Source organism: Bubalus bubalis, chromosome 6, assembly GCF_019923935.1.
Source record: "Bubalus bubalis isolate 160015118507 breed Murrah chromosome 6, NDDB_SH_1, whole genome shotgun sequence".
NCBI classification, from domain to species: Eukaryota; Metazoa; Chordata; class Mammalia; order Artiodactyla; family Bovidae; genus Bubalus; species Bubalus bubalis.
This window is the reverse complement of record NC_059162.1, coordinates 21,398,546-21,420,125: the sequence shown is the minus strand read 5'-3', so window position 1 is coordinate 21,420,125 and position 21,580 is coordinate 21,398,546. Positions and strand designations below refer to the sequence as shown.

General features: G+C 46.7%; 6 non-coding genes across 6 annotated transcripts; 3 read left to right on the top strand and 3 right to left on the bottom strand.

Annotated features, from left to right (window-relative positions):
- Positions 1 to 1,961: 1,961 nt before the first annotated feature.
- TRNAN-GUU lies at positions 1,962 to 2,035 on the bottom strand. Its single transcript has one exon. It is a non-coding gene; the product is annotated as a tRNA-Asn (tRNA).
- Positions 2,036 to 2,842: 807 nt separating this feature from the next.
- On the top strand, positions 2,843 to 2,914 carry TRNAH-GUG. Its single transcript has one exon. It is a non-coding gene; the product is annotated as a tRNA-His (tRNA).
- An 8,116-nt stretch (positions 2,915 to 11,030) lies between these two features.
- On the bottom strand, positions 11,031 to 11,104 carry TRNAN-GUU. The gene has a single exon. It is a non-coding gene; the product is annotated as a tRNA-Asn (tRNA).
- A 673-nt stretch (positions 11,105 to 11,777) lies between these two features.
- TRNAH-GUG lies at positions 11,778 to 11,849 on the top strand. The gene has a single exon. It is a non-coding gene; the product is annotated as a tRNA-His (tRNA).
- A 6,415-nt stretch (positions 11,850 to 18,264) lies between these two features.
- TRNAE-UUC lies at positions 18,265 to 18,336 on the top strand. The gene has a single exon. It is a non-coding gene; the product is annotated as a tRNA-Glu (tRNA).
- Positions 18,337 to 20,576: 2,240 nt separating this feature from the next.
- TRNAG-CCC lies at positions 20,577 to 20,647 on the bottom strand. Its single transcript has one exon. It is a non-coding gene; the product is annotated as a tRNA-Gly (tRNA).
- Between the last annotated feature and the right edge of the window lie 933 nt (positions 20,648 to 21,580).

Genomic DNA, 21,580 nt, shown 5'->3' with positions numbered 1-21,580 from the left:
ATCACAGAATTACTCTGATTTTCAGTAATGCTGCTGCTGCTGCTACTAAGTCGCTTCAGTCATGTCCAACTCTTTGCAACCCCATAGATGGCAGCCCACCAGGCTCCCCCGTCCCTGGGATCCTCCAGGCAAGAACACTGGAGTGGGTTGCCATTTCCTTCTGCAATGCATGAAAGTGAAAAGTGAAAGTGAAGTCCCTCAGTTGTGTCCGACTCTTAGCGACCCCATGGACTGTAGCCTACCAAGCTCCTCCATCCATGGGATTTTCCAGGCAAGATTATTGCAGTGGGTTGCCATTGCCTTCTCTGTTTCAGCAATGAGGGTCCATCAACATTAACAATAATGTTGCTTAATTATTTCATTTTGTTTCCCTCACTGGCAAGTGGTTTTGCTAGATATCATTGCCTCTGCTTTCACTTTAAATAATACCCTCATTTTGATGGAATTTTCTCCTTTTAAATAGATTTTCTTAGAAACAAATCGATATACTTTCTCTTCCTCCAGAGAGAAAGGACAAATTAGGTATCTAAAAATTTACAGGAGCTACTGCCCCAATTAGTTTAGGGAAAGTAATAATCATTTACATGACTTTAAATATAAATTTTAAATGAGAAAATTAAGAATTTCTAGAGAAAGAGCTTTATGCCTATATTTAAATGCAGTATTTCCTGAAAGAAAAATATGCTGCTGAATTCCTAATATGAGAAAATAAAAGATTTAGCTATGGAGTCAATTGATGTTCTTGGTTACTTGGAAAAAAAAAAAGAAAGAAATGAAATTGATTACAAAATGCATCTTAATATATTTAAGAAGTTATGTAATTTAAATATTTTATATATAATGGTATTGGAAAGATTTATGTCATTTTTTTTGAGGTGACTCAGAAAAGTTAGAATGATTTAATAATTTGGTCTAAAAGTGACTATATATTTTCTTTCACATTTTCTCATAATGTAGAAAATAATAATAACATAATAGTCTACTCTATACAAGTCTTGGGTTGCTATTGACTTGAAAATCCAAATTAAATTGCACTTCCTTAATTTCCTCTAGTGGTTGTACTGATCAAATAAACAAATACTGCATCCAATAAACACAAAATTTTAAATTTATGTGTTCAAGTATATTAAATGTACTAGAGAGGTAATATCTTTCAACGGGAATTAACACTTATAATTCTAGAAACCAGAGTACTCAGCTATTCCACTTACGATTATTTGTAAATACTTTTAGATGTCATCTAAAGTGACTGCAACATTCTCATGTTCCAACATGTGTTAGCAGAAATGGAATTGTATACGAACCGTGTAAACACTATGTGACAGAGCAGTTACTCTTCCAGGACTCTTCGCTATAGAAGACCTTATAGAAGGGACCAACCATGTGTGTGAAAGGATGACTACAGCATTATTTGTAACCATGAAATCATAAAAACAGCTTAATTTCAAAAGCATATGGAAAGGGTTAAATAAATACTCTATTTTAATAGTACCTGCAGAAAAAAAGACTGTAGTAACTCCCTCGTTAAAAGCAATTCACAAAGTAACCATGACATCCCAGAAATTTCCAGGGGACCTATTTTCCCGTTGCGGCTTCCCTGATAGCTCAGTTGGTAAAGAATCCACCTGCAATGAGGGAGACCTGGGTTCGATTCCTAGGTTGGGAAGATTACCTGGAGAAGGGAAAGGCTACCCACTCCAGTATTCTGGCCTGGAGAATTCAATGGACAGTCCATGGGGTCGCAAAGAGTCGGACACGACTGAGCGACTTTCACTTTCACTTTATTTTCCGGGTGAGCTCTTCTGTACGGCTCGGTGATGGTCTTCTGATCCTGCCTACTGTCCCTGTCAGGTGGACAAGACACAGCAGACAAGAGGAGGAGGCTTTTTCGGCTTTTACAGTAGGGGATGGGCAGAGAAGAGCCAAGAAAACCTCTAAGTTCTAAAAACGTAAATGGAGGACGTCCCTGGGTGGGCTTGAACCACCAACCTTTCGGTTAACAGCCGAACGCGCTAACCGATTGCGCCACAGAGACTAACGAATGGCACAACTCTCTCAACGCCGCAGAGAAGAAACAGCCCTTCCACGCTAGGAGGAGCCACAGGGCTTTCCCCGGACTGCTGCTGCTGCTGCTAAGTCGCTTCAGTCGTGTCCGACTCTGTGCGACCCCATAGACGGCAGCCCACCAGGCTCCCCCGTCCCTGGGATTCTCCAGGCAGGAACACTGGAGTGCTACACCCTCTCAAACCCTCGGACAGCCGGAGAACTGACTTCGACGCAGTGCGCTGGTTCTTGTGGGGAAGCCGGGAGTCGGGCGATTCCGAAGCCAGAAGGGCAGCTGTTCGTCCCCGCCGCGCCTGGCTCCACACTCGCCGCAGATGCAGCGCCCCCGAGACGCCCCGGGCCTGAGCCGAGGTGGCCTGAGGGAAGCTGAACCCCCGGTGGGCCCTGTGACGGCTCTCCGATTGCTTCGCTGGCGCTGCCCTCCCTCCGCTGGTCCGCGGTCGGTGGGGCGGGAGCGGGAACCAGGGGTGCGGGGGATCGGTCTGAAAGGACAAACGCGAAGAGCCGGGAAAGAAGCCGGCGAGGTGGGGACCAGGATAAACAGACTTCCCGGGAGGTCTGTGCAGAGGCAAGTGCCTGTTTGGGGAGGCAAGATTTGGTTTCTGTTTTGATTTAGTCACCATGTATCAAAATTGAGAGGAAGGGACTGGATAACAGAGCGCAGATGAAAGAAAGTCTATGAATACCTGTTGTCGTCCAGCAACAGCTCAGTGACTGGAAGGAATTTACGTCCGCCTTGTCAGAGCAAGGGCTGCGATGGCGGCAGGAGCCGTGGCGCGCCGTGATCGTATAGTGGTTAGTACTCTGCGTTGTGGCCGCAGCAACCTCGGTTCGAATCCGAGTCATGGCATTCTCATCCGTCACTCCTGACGGCTACTCTCTTTTTACTTCGTCTGGAAACTTGCACAATTGTAACCCCACAGAGTACTCATCTCAACGTTCTCATCCCTGGTCTGAGCAGGAGGAAACTGAAGGCGGTGGTTTCTCCTGTGCTGCTGTGACAGAGGGAAGCCCAGCAAGGAGCCGCCTGTGCTGTAAATGGTGGAAAGCCCAGTTTCTTTGTTACTCAAGATGGGCAGGACAAAGACCCGATAAAACTTGTATCAGATAGGCGACTCCTCCTCCCTAGACTTGTTTTGCCGGTTTCTTCTGGGCTCCTGGGAATCTCTGCTCCGAGGACTTTTTCAGTCCTTGGCCATTGTTCCCTTCCTAGTCCTCGTACTAACCTCTCTAGTGCCCTTCGTTTTACACTCTCAAGGATCTTAAATGCCTGTGGGCAGCCACTCACTAGACAAATGGTATCCATCAGGCCGGGACTACTGGAGGAACTTAACAATTACCGCTTATAAGTGATGAAGAACGGTGACGACAGCACCCTCTGCTCTGACAACCAACTAGTGGAAACAGCGAACATGTGATTCCTCCGCCTGACCACAGCTTTGCTGGCAACAGACAGGAAAGTGATACTGAGAGCAGGACCCAAAGCGGGGAGTTTGGGTCAATCACAAATGGAGATCAGACTTGAAGATTCCCTGAGCACAGAAACCTGTTTAGCTGTGCAAGCAAAAGCTCCCTTAGCTTATTTTGCAAAATGAGTGAAACTTATATTGTTTATGCCTCTGAAAACCAAAAACAAAACAAAACTCTTCACCCAAATTGATTGAAAGCAACCACTTTTCACCAAGTTCCTATCACGAGGAAGACTGCTTTATTGATACAACCAATCATCGGTGAAGAATAAACAGCCACTACCTCCTCACTGTATAAGCTGCTTTATAACAGTACACCTCTGAGCCTCCTTCCATAATTTGTTGGAACACTCCCTCTTCCTGAACTGTCTTTTTGGGCACCATCAACCTTTACTAATTGCTGCTTTGGTGACCTGGTGGTTTTACTTAAGTTGTATATGGACTTTGACAGTGCCTCAACATTTTCATCTATCAGACTGGTCCAACAAGGGAACTCCCAGCCCTACTGTTATTTTCCCCTTTGTCTGGATTTAGTGACTACTCAATCAGCAATGAGGAATCATTAAAATCATTGTCATTGTCATTTTCCTCTGATTTATTTGTTAACAACTACTGTCCAGACTCCTTTCATTTGTATATTTGCCTCTTATAGAATGTCATGGAAATGGGATCATAGTGCAAATACTGTTTTTTTTCACACCTCTTTATCTGCATAGTCTCTCTGACTTTATCCATTGTTGAGTAAAGCAGATTTTATTTCTCTTTCATTGTTGAGATATATTCCATGGCAGTAACACAGCACACTCTGTTTACCATTCACTCAATAGAGAGCATTTGAGCTGTTTCCAGTATCGGCTATTGTGAATGAAGCTGCTTTGAACATTCTCTTCACAAGAGATTTTGTAGACATAGATTTTCATTTCTCTTGGAAAAAAAGAAACCTAGGTGAAGAATTGCTGGTACCAAAGAGTAGTATATACTCAACTTCATGAAACATTAAAGCCTTTTCCAGAGCAGTTGTACCATTTTATATTACCCCCAACAATATGAATGAGAGTTGTGGTTATTCCATTTCTTTGCAATACTGTTGGAGTTTCTTCTCCTTATAATTTTAGCCATGCTACTAAAAGAGTAGTGGTATCTCAATGTGGTTTTGATGTCCTTTTCTCTGACAGCTACAAATAATGAGCACTGCTTGTATCCTTTGTTGGCCATGTGCATATCTTCTGAAGTACCTGTTCATATCTTTTATCCATCTGAAAAAATAAAAAGTTGGTTGTTGTTTTAAAAAAATTATTCCTGGGTTGGAGAAGGTCATTATACATCATAATCATGGGAGGTGGGGTTGTAAGCTATGTTTTGTGAATATTTTCTTGTCTGTAGCTTGCTTTTCCACTTCAGTGGCATCTTTGGCTGAGATGACATGGTTAACATTGATGATGTCTAATGTATCATTTGTCTTTATTTTATATTCTTTGTGTCCTGGTTAATAAATCTTTCAATTCAGTTCAGTTCAGTCATGTCCGACTCTTTGTGACCCCATGAATCACAGCACGCCAGGCCTCCCTGTCCATCACCAACTCCCGGAGTTCACCCAAACTCTTGTCCATCGAGTTGGTGATGCCATCCAGCCATCTCATCCTCTGTCGTCCCCTTCTCCTCCTGCTCCCAATCCCTCCCAGCATCAGAGTCTTTTCCAGTGACTCAACTTTTCGCATGAGGTGGCCAAAGTACTGGAGTTTCACCTTCAACATCAGTCCTTCCAACAAACACCCAGGACTGATCTCCTTCAGAATGGCCTGGGTGGATCTTCTTGAAGTCCAAGGGACTCTCAAGAATCTTCTCCAAAACCACAGTTCAAAAGCATCAATTCTACGGCGCTCAGCTTTCTTCACAGTCCAACTTTCACATCCATACATCACCACTGGAAAAACCATAGCCTTGACTAGACGGACCTTTGTTGGCAAAGTACTGTCTCTGCTTTTGGTCATAACTTTCCTAATAAATCTTTGCCTACCACCAAATCACAAAGTATCCTCAAAATGCCTTCTAACTTTTATGTCTGGGTCTATGATACACCTCAGACCAATCCTTGTCTGTGAGATGGAAATAAACTGCCCCGTCCCCAATATTGAACCTATTTCCTTTCCCCATTGAACTGCTTTTCTTGAAAATTCATTCACTTACTGAGCTAGGGTCAGTTTCAAGTCTGTCAACTCAGTCTATTTTGTATTTCTGTACATTGATGCCACTTGCACTTTGTTGGTCTATAGGGGGTCATAGTAACTCTTCTAGTTAGGTAGAGCAACAAGTTTTCCTGTTCTGTTCATTTCCACACCAAATGATACATTTTGCAACATGTAATAACTCATGTAACCAACACCCAGGCCAAGATATGTCATCACTTCCTCTTCTGCTTTCCCTTGGGGACGCAGGCCCTCCCTCACATGTACTGGCTGCCCCCTTGTGGCCAAAGATCCTCTATTGCTCCCTCTTTGGAGAACAAATTCCCAGTTACCTGCAGGGCTGAAGAACCTGCAGGAAAGACCTACAAGTCTCAAAGCACTCTGCATTTCCAGATGATGGGGTTGGTAGGTTGAAGGTGGTGAAGGGAGGTGAGGAGGCAGCGGGAAGTTAGCTCAGTTTTTAGTCCTTTGATCAAGAGGAAATCGTGCCTAGGGAAGTTCAAATACTACCAAATGGGAAGACTGGGGATTGCCTATTTACTGGGACCCAGGCCATCCTTGTCTGCTTTGTCTACTTGGGTAGACTGGACAAGGGGACTCCATTCCCCTTCACTAGCCAGGGGGAAGTTTCAGAGGTGGTGGACTTCAATGGTAACTCTAGATCCTGAAACCTCATAGGATTTTTCTTCACTGTCCCTTTGATCTCTCTTCCGCCTACCCAAAAAGAGAGATTCACTGCCTTTCTTTCTCAATCAGGACACTTTTGGGGTCCACTGGGGACAGGACTGAAGTGGGCATCTGGTTTCCCTTAAGTGTCCCTCCTGGTTTGGGTGTCTCAGGAGCTCAGGCTGACCCAGTATGAACTGCCAATGGGCGGGACCGCTGGGAGACCAGAGGCTGCAAAGCAGGGGGCTGGAGGTGTGGCCTCACATGTTGGACACCATATTTAAACTCTACTCATCCCTGTGCACCTCCTCCTCAGGGAAGCCTAGGGCAGCCCAAATAGAGTAGCCCAAAGCTTCTCTGCAGGCTGAACTCAAAGAGACCTGAAATTCCAGATGGGAGTGATAGGACCCTCATTGAACAGACCCGGCATCTGGCTGCCCTTGGTGGGCAGGCTCAAACAGGTTGATTTCAAGGATGGACACAAAGAAAAGGCTTCTTTGCCAGACTTTATCAGAGTCACCACCTTCTCTGAAATCTCACCCACACCCCAAACACCACCCTCAAGATGAAAAAGATAAAAGACATGACATAACCAGTTTTCCAGACACTGTAAACCAGACAGCAAAGGACAGCAACCCGTGAGACATGAGAAACAAGATGAGCCCTGCCGCTGACCCAGCGTACTGCTTTCAGAGAGTGTCCAGGCTGCCCACCACGAGGGGGGGATCTGAGGCCAAATCCTTGGATGGTGAAGGTGAATCCGAGTGTTAGTTGGACAGCAAGGAAGCTAGAGTCCACAGAACAAAGATCCAGTGTTAAGTGGATCAAAGATCCAGGGCTATGAAAGGGTCTGCCTCAAATACTCATTAGAATAGTGGTCAGAGAATGCTTGTGAAGAAGCTGCCTGAGGCCAAGGAAAGAAACCTTTTTAAAAATCATGGTACAATGCCTAGTGCTCACACAAGACAGGCAATGGTACTCCCCCCACAGCCAGACTGCACTACTCATAATTCATGGGCCATTGGGAAGAACATTCAACAAACTCTCATTTCAGTAGTGGGAATAATCACCCTGAGAATAACCTACCTAAAAAATGATAAAAGCAAGATCCAAAGGGGTCTGTTTACAAGTCACTTAATTGTACCCCAGAACAAAACTCAAGATGACTTATAGGAATGCCAAAAGAGCTAGTGTCTAAGAAGAGAAACTGACAATGTCTGTCAAAGAATGCCAAGAATGCAAAGAGGCAGGAAAATGTGATGTGTTAAGGAGGAGACTGATCAATCCATTGAAACTGAACCACAACTGACATGATGTTATAATTAGCAGAAAGATAGCTATCACGACTGTGTTGCATATGACCCAAGAGTTAAGTAGAAATGTAGAACATATACAAATGGCCAGAAGCAAACTTTAAACATAGAAATGATAACATCTAGTATTATATAATTCACCAGATGCAATTAATAGCAGATTAGACATTGCTGGTGTATGGGGTGGGGGTCGGGGAAGATTAGGGAACACAAAGCCATGAAGAATTGACCATATCCAAAATGAAACCATGCACATACACAAAAAATGTTTTTTAATGAACATAGCATGTCTGAGGGATAGGGTATGTTTAAAAGGTCTAATATATGAGTAATTTGGAGTTTCTGAAAAGACCAGAAGGGAAGAAATAATTTTTTGAGAAACATTGACAGAAAAATTTCCAAAGAGCCAAATGAATATTATGAGCACAAGAAACATTAAACAAACCACAGGGAGCCACATCAGAATTAAACTGCTCAACTCCATTGAAGAAGAAAAACATTTCCAAAGAAGTGAGCAGGAAAAGACAGTACAAACAGAAAATGAAAATAAAGATTATGTTAGATTTCTCATCAGAAGCAGTGAGAAGACAGTGGAGCAACATCTTTAAAGGACTGGAGGGCAGCAGTCAACCTAGAGTTCATGCCTCCTCCCCAAGAAATGTCTTTCAGAAATGAAAGTGAAAAATGACATCTAAGACCAACCTACAAATGCTAAAAGAATTCATCACCAACAGACACACATAGTAAGAAATGTTAAAGGCGTCCACTGACCTCAGATGGAAATCTGGATATACACAAAGGCACCAAGGACAACAGAAAAGGTGCCTGTGTGGGAAAATACATAAGCTTTTTCTTATTATTTCAGTCTCTTTAGAAACGTGGGGCTAATTTTTCTAATCATGAAGGATTGTGGGGTTTATGACAAGTAAAATGCATGATGACAATAGCAGAAGGGCCTGCAGTGAAGAAATCTGAAGATGTGAACTTGAAGGCAGATTGTGATAAGTTACAGATGTCTGCTGTAAAGCTTCAAGCAGTCACTTAAATAAGAAAAGAAAGACTAGATAGCTAATAAGCCAACCAAGGAGTAGAAATGGGATTGTATATGAGCCATGTAAACACTGTCAGGTCAGTTCAGTCGCTCAGATCAGTTGCTTCAGTCCGACTCATTGCGACCGCATGGACTGCAGCTCAACAGGCTTCCCTGTCCATCGCCAGTTCCTGGAGCTTACTCAAACTCATGTCCATCGAGTTGGTGATGCCATCCAACCATCACATCCTCTATCATCCCCTTCTCCTCCCACCTTCAGTCTTTCCCAGCATCAGGGTTCTTTCAAATGAGTCAGTTCTTCCCATCAGGTGGCCAAAGTATTGGAGCTTCACTTTCAGCATCAGTCCTTCCAATGAATATTGAGGACTGATTGATTGGTTGGATCTCCTTGCAGTCCAAGGGACTCTCAAAGAGTCTTCTCCAACACCACAGTTCGAAAGCATCAATTCTTCGGCATTCAGCTTTCTGTATAGTCCAACTCTCACATCCACACATGACTACTGGAAAAACCATAGCTTTGACTAAATGGACTTTTGTTGGCAAAGTAATGTCTCTGTTTTTTAATATGCCATCTAGGTTGGTCATAGCTTTTCTTCCAAGGAGCAAGTGACTTTTAATTTCACGGCTGCAGTCACCATCTGCAGTGATTTAGGAGCCCCCCAAAAATAAAGTTTCTTATTGTTTCCCTATCTATCTGCCATGAATTGATTGGACCAGATTCCATGATCTTAGTTTTCTGAATGTTGAGTTTTAAGCCAACATTTTCACTCTCTTCTTTCACTTTCATCAAGAGATTCTTTAGGTTTTCTTTGATTTCTGCCATAAGGGTGGTGTCATCTGCATATCTGAGGTTATTGATATTTCTCCCAGTAACCTTGATTCCAGCTTGTGTTTCATTCAGCCCAGCATTTCACATGATGTACTCTGCATATAAGTTAAATAACCTGGGTGACAATATACAGCCTTGACATACTGCTTTCCCAATTTGGAACCAGTCCATTGCTCCATGTCCCATTCTAACTGTTGCTTCTTGACCTGCATACAGATTTCTCAGGAGGCAGGTCAGGTGGTCTGGTATTCCCATCTCTTGTAGAATTTTCCAGTTTGTTGTGGGTCACACATTCAAAGGTTTTGGTGTAGTAAATAAAGCACAAGTAGATGCTTTTCTGGAACTCTCTTGCTTTTTCGATGATCCAACGGATGTTAGCAATTTGATCTCTGGTTCATCTGCCTTTTCTAAATCCAGCTTGCACATCTGGGAGTTCACAGTTCATGTACTGTTGAAGCTTGGTGTGGAGAATTTTGAACATTACTTTGCTAGCATGTGAGATGAGTGCAATTGTGCAGTAGTTTGAACATTCTTTGGCATTGCCTTTCTTTGGGATTGGAATGAAAACAGAGCTTTTCCAGTCCTGTGGCCACTGCTGAGTTTTCCAAATTTGCTAGCATATAGAGTGTAGCACTTTCACAGCATCATCTTTTAGGATTTGAAATAGTTCAACTGGAATTCCATCACTGCTAGCTTTGTTTATAGTGATGCTTCCTAAGGTCCACTTGACTTCGCATTCCAAGATGTCTGGTCTAGGTGAGTGATCACACCATTGTGGTTATCTGGGTCATGAAGATCTTTTTTGTACAGTTCTTCTGTGTATTCTTGCCACGTCTTCTTAATATCTTCTGCTTCTGTTAGGTCCATACCATTTCTCTCCTTTATTGTGCGCATCTTTGCATGAAATGTTCCCTTGGTGTCTCTAATTTTCTTGAAGAGATCTCTGGTCTTTCCAATTCTATTGTTTACCTCTATTTCTTGGCATTGATCACACTATGCATTGTAAACACCATGTGATAGAGCAATTGCCCTTCCAGGACTTGTCGCTACAGAAGACCTTGTACAAGGGGCCAACGATGTATGTACAATAATGTACAGCATTATTTGTAACCATGAAAGCAGATGGAAAGTGTTAAATAAATAGTGTTAACAGTACGCGCAAAAAAAAAAAAAAAAAAAAAAAAAAAGACAGTAGTAACTCCCTCGTTAAAAGCAACTCAGAAAGGAACTATGACATCTCAGGAATTTCCAGGGGACCTATTTTCCAGATGAGTTCTTCTATCCAGCTCGGTGATGGCCTTCTGATCCCGCCTTATGTCCCTGTGAGGTGGACAGGAAAGAAAAGCCAAGAGGGAAGGAGTGAAGGGGCCCTTTCCCGCCTTTACAGTAGAGGATGGGCAGAAAAGAAAGAACCAAAAAGCTTTCACTTCCTAGAAAGGTGTAAGCAGAAGGCGTCCCTGGGTGGGCTCGAACCACCAACCTTTCGGTTAACAGCCGAACGCGCTAACCGATTGCGCCACAGAGACTGACGAGTGGCACATTTCTCTCAACCCCATAGAGAAGAAACGTAGCCCTTCCACGCCAGGCGGAGCCACACGCCTTTCCGTGCACAACGACACCGGCTCAAACCCTCGGACAGCCGGAGAACTGACTTCGACGCAGCGCGCTGATTCTCGTGGGGAAGCCGGGAGTCGGGCGATTCCGAAGCCAGCGCCTGGCTCCACACCCGCCGCAGATGCAGCGCCCCCGAGACGCCCCGGGCCTGAGCCGAGGTGGCCTGAGGGAAGCTGAACCCCCGGTGGGCCCTGTGACGGCTCTCCGATTGCTTCGCTGGCGCTGCCCTCCCTCCGCTGGTCCGCGGTCGGTGGGGCGGGAGCGGGAACCAGGGGTGCCGGGGGTCGGTCCGAAGGGACAAACGCGACGAGCCGGGAAAGAAGCCGGCGAGGTGGGGACCAGGATAAAGAGACTTCCCAGGAGGTCTGTGCAGAGGCACGTGCCTGTTTGGGGAGGCAAGATTTGGTTTCTGTTTTGATTTAGTCACCATGTATCAAAATTGAGAGGAGGGGACTGGATAACAGAGCGCAGATGAAAGAAAGTCTATGAATACCTGTTGTCGTCCAGCAACAGCGCAGTGACTGGAAGGAATTTACGTCCGCCTTGTAAGAGCAAGGGCTGCGACGGCGGCAGGAGCCGTGGCGCGCCGTGATCGTATAGTGGTTAGTACTCTGCGTTGTGGCCGCAGCAACCTCGGTTCGAATCCGAGTCACGGCACTCTCATCCGTCACTCCTGACAGCTACTCTCTTTTTACTTCGGCTGGAAACGTGCACAATTGTAACCCCACAGAGTACTCGTCTCAACGTTCTCATCCCTGGTCTGAGCTGAAGGAAACTGAAGGCGGTGGTTTCTCCTGTGCTGCTGTGACAGAGGGAAGCCCAGCAAGGAGCCGCCTGTGCTGTAAATGGTGGAAAGCCCAGTTTCTTTGTTACTCAAGATGGGCAGGACAAAGACCCGATAAAACTTGTATCAGATAGGCGACTCCTCCTCCCTAGACTTGTTTTGCCGGTTTCTTCTGGGCTCCTGGGAATCTCTGCTCCGAGGACTTTTTCAGTCCTTGGCCATTGTTCCCTTCCTAGTCCTCGTACTAACCTCTCTAGTGCCCTTCGTTTTACACTCTCAAGGATCTTAAATGCCTGTGGGCAGCCACTCACTAGACAAACGGTATCCATCAGGCCGGGACTACTGGAGGAACTTAACAATCACCGCTTGTAAGTGATGAAGAACGGTGACGACAGCACCCTCTGCTCTGACAACCAACTAGTGGAAACAGCGAACATGTGATTCTTCCGCCTGACCACAGCTTTGCTGGCGACAGACAGGAACCTTATACTGAGAGCAGGACCCAAAGCGGGGAGTTTGGGTCAATCACAAATGGAGATCAGACTTGAAGATTCCCCTAGTAAAGGAAACTGTTTAGTTGTGCATGTAAAAGCTCCCTTATTTTGCAAAATGAGTGAAACTTACCTTGGGCCATTCTTGTTTATGCCTCTGTAAACCATAAACAAAACAAAACTGTTCACAAAAAATGATAGGAGGTAACCACTTTTCACCATATCCCCATCACAAGGAAAACTCTGATATAACCAATCACAGTGAAGAATAAACAGTCATTGCCTCCTCACTGTAAAGCTGCTTTATAACAGTACACCTTTGAGCCTCCTTCCATAATTTGTTGGAACACTCCCTTTTCCTGAACCATCTTTTCGGGCACCGTCAACCATTACTAATTGTTGTTTCGGTGACCCCGTGTTTTTACTTCTACTGTATTTGGACTTTGACAGTGCCTCAACAGTTTCATCTATCAGACTGGGCCAACAAGGAAACTCCTCATCATACTATCGTTGTCCCCTTTGCCTGAATTTAGTGACAATTCAATCAGCAATGAGGAATCATTAAAATCATTGTCATTGGCCTCTGATTTGTTTGTTGATCATCACTGTCCAGGCTCCTTTCATTTGTATGTTTGCCTCTTCTAAAATGTCATGGAAATGCAACCATAGTGGAAATATGCTTTTCTACACTTCTTTATCTGTATAATATCTCTGACTTTATCCATTGTTGTGTAAAGCAGATGTCATTTCTCTTTCATTGTTAAGATATATGCCATGGCAGTAACACAGCACGGTCTGTGTTACCATTCACTCTATAGACAGCATTTGAGCTGTTTCCAGTATTGACTATTGTGAATGAAGCTGCTTTGAGCATTCTCTCCACAAGAGATGTTGTGGACATAGGTTCTCATTTCCCTTAGGGAAAAAAACAAACAAACAAACTAGGTGAAGAATTGATGGTACCAAAGAGTATCCTTATGAAAACTACCAAAGCTTTCCCCAAAGCAGTTGTACCATTTTATATTACCCCCAACACTATGAATGAGAGTTGTAGTTATTCCACATTTTTGCAAGACTGTTTGTGTTTGCCCTCCTTATAATTTTAGCCATGCTACTAAGATTAGTGGTATCTCAGTGTGGTTTTGATATCCATTTCTCTAACAGCTAAAAACACTGACTGCTCCTTGTATGCTTTGTTGGTCATGTGCACATCATCTTTTCTGATGTACCTGTTCATATCTTTCATCCATCTGAAAAAAGTTGGTTGTATGTTCCTTAAAAATAGGACTGCACATCATCTTTTCTGACGTACCTGTTCATTATCTTTCACCCATCTGGGAAAAGTTGGTTGTATGTTCCTTGAAGATAGGACTTTCCTGATACTAAGAATCTGCCTGTGATGTAGGAGACCCTGGTTCAATTCCTAGATTTGGAAGATCCCCTGGGAAGGGATAGTATCCAGTCCAGTATTCTTGGGCTTCCCTTGTGGCTCAGCTGGTAAAGAATATTATTGGATGGGAGGAGGTCATTATATATTATAATCACGGGGAGGCAGGATTGTAAGCTATCTTTTGTTAATATTTTCTCCCTCTTTGTAGCTTGCTTTTTGGCACCCCACTCCAGTACTCTCGCCTGGAAAATCCCATGGACAGAGCGGCCTGGTAGGCTGCAGTCCATGGGGTTGCTAAGAGTCGGACAGGACTGAGCGACTTCACTTTCACTTTCACTTTCCACTTTAGTAGCATCTTTGACCGACAAGATATGGTTAACATTGTTGAAGTCTAATTTATCATTTGTCTTGGTTTTATTTTAATACATTATTTGTGTCCTGCTTAGTAAATCTTCGCCTATGACCAAATCACAAAGTATCCTCAAAATGCCTTCTACCATTAACTTTTATGTCTTGGTTTACAATGTAACTCAGACTGATTCTTGTCTGTGAGATAGAAATAAAGCTGCCCCATCCCCAATATCAAACCTATTTCCTCTCCCTATTGAACTGCTATTCCTGAAAACTCATTCACATTATTGAGCTATGGGTTTCAAATCTCTCAAATCAGTCGGTTTTCTATTTGTGTACCCTGATACCACTTGCACATTGCTGATCTATAGGAGGTCATAGTAACTCTTATAGTCAGGTAGAGCAAGTTTTCCTGTTCTGTTCATTCCCACACCGAATGATACATTTTGCACATGTAATGATTCATGCAACCGTCACCCAGGCATTGCTTCCGCCTCTCCTTTTGCCGTGGGACACCAGCCCTTCCTCACAGGTACGGGCTGCCCCTTTGTGGCAAATCTCCTCTACTGTGGCCTCTGGGGAGACAAATGCCCAGATGCCCACAGGGCTGGAGAACTTGCAAGAAAGATGTGCAAGTGCCAAAGCAGTTTGCATTTCCAGATGCAAGTTGAGGGGTGCTGGTGGTGAAGGAGGGGTGAGCAGACAGCAGGAAGTTAGCTCACTTTTCAGACCTTTGATCAAAAGAAAGTTTTCTTCGGTAATTTCTAACTGTGGAAAGTACAAAACTTTGTGCTATTTAACATTTCCTCTTCTTTCTAGGGAAAGAGATTCCAATGGAGGGTACCTAATTTGCAAAGTTGATCATTGGGTGTGATGTTGAAAACTGAAAGTTAGGCGAGAGCTCTTGTTTTGTTTTGTGCGCATAAAAGAAGATGAGGGAGAACAGGAGATAGAGAGAAGGGATAATAGGCTGGAGCCTGGAAACCGATCTTAGGGTCTGGCCCTGGATGTCAGATTTGGGGGAAAGAGAAGCCACTGTTGATCATATCCAGGAAAGAAGGACTTTAGTGGAAATAGAGATGCTTAAGGCCATCTTATGACATTTTGCATACATTTATATGTAATTCTTCTTTCCCTTTTATTTTTCTAGATAAGGCTCGGGTGAGATTGATTCGTTCATTTCTTTTTGGAATGCACATTTCAATAAAAATGAGTACCATACTTCAAATAGTCGTCCATGAACCTCATAGACTCTTCTTAGATTCTACCAGCTGTGCATTAAAAGTAAAATGGGCCCAACCTGGGGACCCTACTTGGGAAAGTGCAATGAATTTTAAAGGGGTGGGTGGGAGAGAAATGAGACACTCTCAATAATACTTGCTTTCCTTGCTGTAGTGCTCCACACCTGCTCAATCCTTTCGGTCAAATAAGAGCAGTTGGGAAAATAAAAAGAATTCAGTTAACTGCATCCTGGAAAGGTATGGAAATCATGCCTAGGGCAGCTCGAGTACTAGCAGATGGGAAGACTGGGGTTTCCCTACTCACTGGTAGCCAGGCCATCCTTGTCTGCTTTGTCTATTTGGGTAGACTGGACAAGGGGACTCCATTCCCCTTCACCAGCCAGGGGGATAATCCACCTTCATTGGTAACTCTAGATGCTGAAACTTCATAAGATTTTCTTCATTTTCTCTTTGATCTCTCTTCCGCCTACCTAATAAGAGAGGATTCACTGCCTTTTTTCTCAGTCAGGACCCTTTTGGGGTTCCTTGGGGACAGGACTGAAGTGGACATCTGGTTTCCCCTAGGTGTCCCTCCTGGCTTGGGTGTTTCAGGAGCTCAGGCTGACCCAGTATGGAACTCCCAGTGGGTGGGGCCGCCTGGGAGAGGAGAAGGCTGTTTGCCAGTGTGGCTGGAGGTGTGGCCTCATGTATTGGACACCCCACTCAAACCCTATTCTTCACATGCACTTCCTCCTCAGGGAAGCCCAAATAATGTAGCCGGTAAAATTTCTCTACAGGCTGTACTCAGAGACAGGTGAAATTCTGGAAGGGGTGAGAGGAGCCTCACTGAGAAGACCCAGACTTATTCCTGGCAGCCCCTAATGGGCAGGCTCAAAAGAGGTTGATTTCAAGGATGGAGACAAAGAAAAGGCTTCATGGCAGGAAAAACCACGCGATCTTGAGATGAAAATCTTCCATCCTAATGTCTAGATGAGCAGGGGGCCGAGTTGAAACCACCGCTGCACCCTGACCAGGAGAGTCATCTGCCCAACTTCAGAGGCCAGGAACAGGAGAGACTGGGCACATCACTAAAGTTCTCTATCATGAGCGCTTGGGCTCCCACCCTCACTCCCTGCCCGCTCTATGACACTAGGCCCTGTGTGGAAACATCTTTTACTTTTTAAGACTGGGGGAAGGGGGATGGAGAGTTTCTCCCTGGCATTTAGTTGGAGGAAGGGTGAGGAGGGGGGGTCATTAACCATGCTTCGGTCCTCAGGCAGAGTCCCATCCCGTGGAGAATGATCCCGTCCAAAATATCAACACTGGAGAAGTTGAGAAACCCTGGTGTAGATCAATATCCATACACCTGAGAGTCGAGAAAACACCAATTCCTGAGTAACTGGATGTGAGATCTGAGGAAAACTGTGGCGGCAGAGAGAACTCCAAGATTTTTGACCTGTGTATAGAGAAGGATGGAGTTGGCATGGACTGAGGTGCGAAAACTGTAGGTGCAGCAGGTTGTAGGGGGAACTCATCCTCTGGGATTTTTCCCAGCAAGAACACTGGAGTGGGTTGCCACCTCTTTCTCCAGGCAGACTCCCTGACCCAGGAACCAAAACCATGGCTCCTGTGTCTTCTACATCGCAGGCAAATTCTTTACCCACTGAGCCATCGGGGAACCCTATAGCCGGGAAGATCTGTTTTCAAATGGCACTCGGGTCCTCCAGCCCATTGCACGGAAGAGCCAAGCAACTGACACCACGTGGTGGCAAAGGAAAGTACCCCTTTTACTGCAGGAGAACTGGCAGCTGATGCTCAAAAGACCCCAAATCATAGGATGGCTTTCAGGCAAGTGTAAATAAAGACAGTGTGGAGGAGAGGGTCCCAGGGTGTCTGATCAGCTCCCTACAGTCTTCTGACTGGTTGATGGTGAGGTAACAAGGTGAAGTTTCTGGAATCAACATCATCGTTCTGACCCTCTAACCGCTAACGGGTCCACGTGCTTGTGGTCAGCAGTTTCCATCTGGGTTCTGTGAAAACAACCTCGGAATACGCGTCAAACATTGTTATCCATCGATGTCCTAAAGGGAGAAACTACAGGTCCTGTGATGGTGCTATATGACTCATTCATCGTGAAAATTGGTAGCAGGCCTCCTACCCGACTGCTGCTCTTTGTCTCTGCATGTTCTCATGCCTCTACTCACTCATCCTTGAGCCAGACTTTTGGCAACTCAGGGATGGCTCAGGAGACAGAAGTTTTTCTCCACGCCGAACTGGGGAACACTGAGGTGTGGGTTAACCGAGAAAGCCCATTCGGGGATTGCTCGACTTTGGATCCAGAATCCAGTTCGCAGTCTTGGAGCCAGACTCCCGAGAACTTTCCATTCAAGCCCTCTTGGTTGCTGCATCCGCCCGAGTCCTTCTGGACGGTAGAGATGCGGGGTGTCCGTGAGCGGTCCCTTCTCACCCCGGGCACAACGCGTCCCGCCTCCTCCGGGCCCCTGGCCTCCGCTCCAGCTCCCCGGTCCCCAGCGACCTTCTGCTCTATTCACTCCCGGGCACCTCGCTAAGGCGGGTCACCAGTCCAGTTCTGAGGTGCGGCCGGAATGAGGCAACTTGCTCCCGACTTGGGGACCAGGCGGGACTCGAGGGTGCTGGGTGCCTCACCTGCAGGTGCCTTTTCTGGGGGAAGAAGGCAAGGGATGGCCTTAGGAGAGGATTTCTGGCAGTGACGGCGAAGGCTCAAGACTTTAGAGAAGGCGCAAGACCTCCCCGGGGGAGAAAGGGAAACGGTGATTCTCGTCAGAGGCAAGAAGAAGAGTACCCGGACTGTAAATCCCTGGTGGTCTAGTGGCTAGGATTCGGCGCTTTCACCGCCGCGGCCCGGGTTCGATTCCCGGTCAGGGAAACCTTTTGTGCAGCGTTTCATCCCCTGATCACCGTGTCGAGGAAAACTACAGTCGCCGATTCTCTGACCAGTGTAGTAGGTAGATGAGACGCTGCCGGGTCGAGGGGTCTGGCGGAGTGGGCAGTCGGCGCCGTTCCTGGAACAGCTTTGCGGAGCGCGGTCTGGAAGGACAGCGAGGGCCGCGGGGAGGGCAGGGTGTTGACCGTGAGTGTCGGTGGAGGGATGGGAGGCTGCACTGTGCCCGCGGGCTGTGGGCTCACACTTAACCGGGCACCGGAGAGACTGTGGTTACGAAGGTAGTTTTTCCCAGGATGAGGCTCGTCTACTGCGCTCGGGACCTGCAGATGCCGGGTTCTCCGCTACTGCGAACCGTGTTCGTGCTCTCCGCCGGTATCCCGTGGTTCATGACAGGCGACATCTCTTCCGTGGTGCCTCGCTGTGCTCCGCTCCCCAGATCCAGAGCGGGAGGTGCACCCCCAGCCAGCGCGCCACTGCTTGGAAATAGGGTCTGCATCCCCATCTGCCGGCTTTCCTATTTCGTCTGGATGTGTCCTGCGTCTTGAGGCACGCCTCCTGTCTGTCCACAAGTGCCAGACGTGCCTTCTCCTGCAGCCTGCAGCCGGCCACGCGCGTGTGGGTGCGCGCGCCCAGCCTCCACCTGCCGGGCTCCGCACTGGTCCGGGCGGTCCCTGCAGGCTGGCCAGGCGGGCATCTGCCGGGGAAAGGCCGCGCGGCCCGGGTGCCGGGAAAGAGTGAGAGCCTCGCTCGGAAGCCTCGCGCTGCACAGTCCCTTTGGAGCCAGGTCAGACGGAGGCACCCCTTCCGGGAATGCGGAGGTCCGAGGCCTGCCTCCGCCAGGAGGCTCCCGGGGCCGGCGCGCCGTATCCCTGGCCCGGCCTGGCCAACTTCCCACCCGGCTAGTCCGTCTCCCTTCTCCTCTTCCACCCCAGCCGTGTTCCTGCGGAGAGTCAGCGCTCCCTCCACGCGCCCCTTGCCCGTCGGCCGCCCACCCCCCAGATATCACCTAGCCGCCTCTCCGGTGCCTGCGGAGGGAGTGGGATCTCTCTTTTCCTGCAACGGGAGGAGAGAGAACGTGCGGACCCAGGTGGCAACCCGTTCCCTTGCGGGTTCTCTGGACTCTGCCCATCGAGGGGCCTAGCTCAGGACCCTGGGTCTCCCGCGGCCCAGGGAGCCGGCCAAGCTGGGGCCTCTCCCACTGCTCCTCAAGAAAGAGCAGGGATGTCCTCCGGGATCCAGAAGAGGCACCCGGGAAAGCATCCTGCACAAGCCGGGATACTGCGCAATGGACCCCTTCGGGGCAACGCTTCCGTCGGCGCGTCCTTCCCTCCGAGGGCTTCGGGCAGACAAGAAATCATCTAGGACGATGAGCTCTCCACTGTCTTGACTGAGACCAGAGGAAAGGAGGGTATCTTCCAGGAGAGCAGCAGCACTGAAGCCTGTGGTCGCAGAGAGGCTTCTGGAGCCAGAGCGCCCTCTCTTCACCAGGGCTATCCAGGGGCTGTAGAAATCTCACCCGGCTGAGTCCGCCTCCTCCCCTGCTCCCTCCTCCTACACCTTCCCCCGTCTCCTACCCCCTCCTCCCGTCTTCGTTTTCTGTTCTTGGTGGTCTTCGAGTGCCTCGGGACCTCTCACCTCCGCCACAGATTGCTTTTTTCCGGTAGTTCTGAGCTTCAAGTAAGGAAATGTATGCAAGAGTGTAACGAATGCTCAACAATGGTGACCCCTCTTTTTTTTTTTTTTGAATCAGTAACACTATCTGAATTATCAGGATTGTCTCGTTTGTAACAATTGCATTTTCATTGTCGGAATATACTGATGTACATTTAAACCTTACATGTTGAGTAATGAATGGGTTCTGCTATTTCCTTATGAATAATGATGTGCAGAAGAATATTCTTACACATACATCCTTGGCAATTCTGTAGCATAGAGACTGTTCTTTTATTTATCAGAGGACACTTGCAGGTAGAAAGGTAGAAACTGGCCAGCGAGGTGGTGACTGGGAGGCACGCCAAATGCTGCTCCGTCACAGCCCTGGGGCTCCGTACACTCCCAGTTCCCACGACTCCTTAAGTTATCTTCTGCTCAGGGCTGCCTTCGGATTATAGTCCCTTTTCTTACTCCTTGTGGGTAGAACCACGACATAACTGGACTTGGCGCGTGGAGCAGGCAAAACCAAGCAGTGAAAAGTCTGGGATGAAAAAGTAGCATGAGCACGATGCATTGGCCGGGAATCGAACCCGGGTCTCCCGCGTGGGAGGCGAGAATTCTACCACTGAACCACCAATGCCCCGCTCGTTTGACGTCCGGACGGCTCTCCGGAAAGAATCTCCAAAGCGACTGCGACACCCTCTGCGGGCAAACAAAAGAGATTCCGAAAGAGGCTTACACCGCTGTGTTTGGAAGACAGAGTTCACAGACTGACAGGCACTCGGAGCAAAGGCTTGCCAAGAAGGGCTACAATCATGCAACAGCGTAAAGTGGGAACATTCAAGTGAAAATATAAAAATATCGGCGTTATCAGCTCACACCACAACTCTGAGAAAGACTCTTTTATGACCATACCACAGACCCCTGCAGAAGATACATCGGAAATCCATCCAGATCCCTTGTTTATGACCCTCAGCCTCAGATTCTTACCTTAGAGGGTCTGAGAAAATTATTCAACTTGCTAGGTTAGGCAAGTGAAATTCTAATCCAGGTATGAAATAAGAAACAGAGGCAGAATCAGACTGTAATCAGAGGACGGAAAGGGCCAGAATCTAAATAGAGATAATGAAGAAATACACCATTTTTTGGTATAAAATAGCGAGGCAGTCTTGTAAGCATTACAACAATAATATGTGTCAGCTTTCTAAGGCGTTCAAAGCATTTCGATGGATAGGTGATATGCATAACCATTTAAAGATGAATTAATACTGTTTGCAACCAATGTTTGATTAAATGGAAGCATCTGATCGCCTAAACTGGACTCTGTGTTGTGCTGAGTTTTAGCATTTGAGACTCTGAGATGCATATGGGGCGTACGTAGGCTTTGGTGTTTTGGTTGTATAAGGAACAGACTAAATTCCAGAAAAGTATTGATAGGTGAAATGTTAACATGTTGGTCCTCTGATGAGACTGAAGTACAGAGTGATGTCTTTCCCTACTTTTCCCTGAGGTATTTACACTGAAGAAAGGAACCTGGCGTGGGGACTCCCTCACATGTTGGGACTTAGGAATC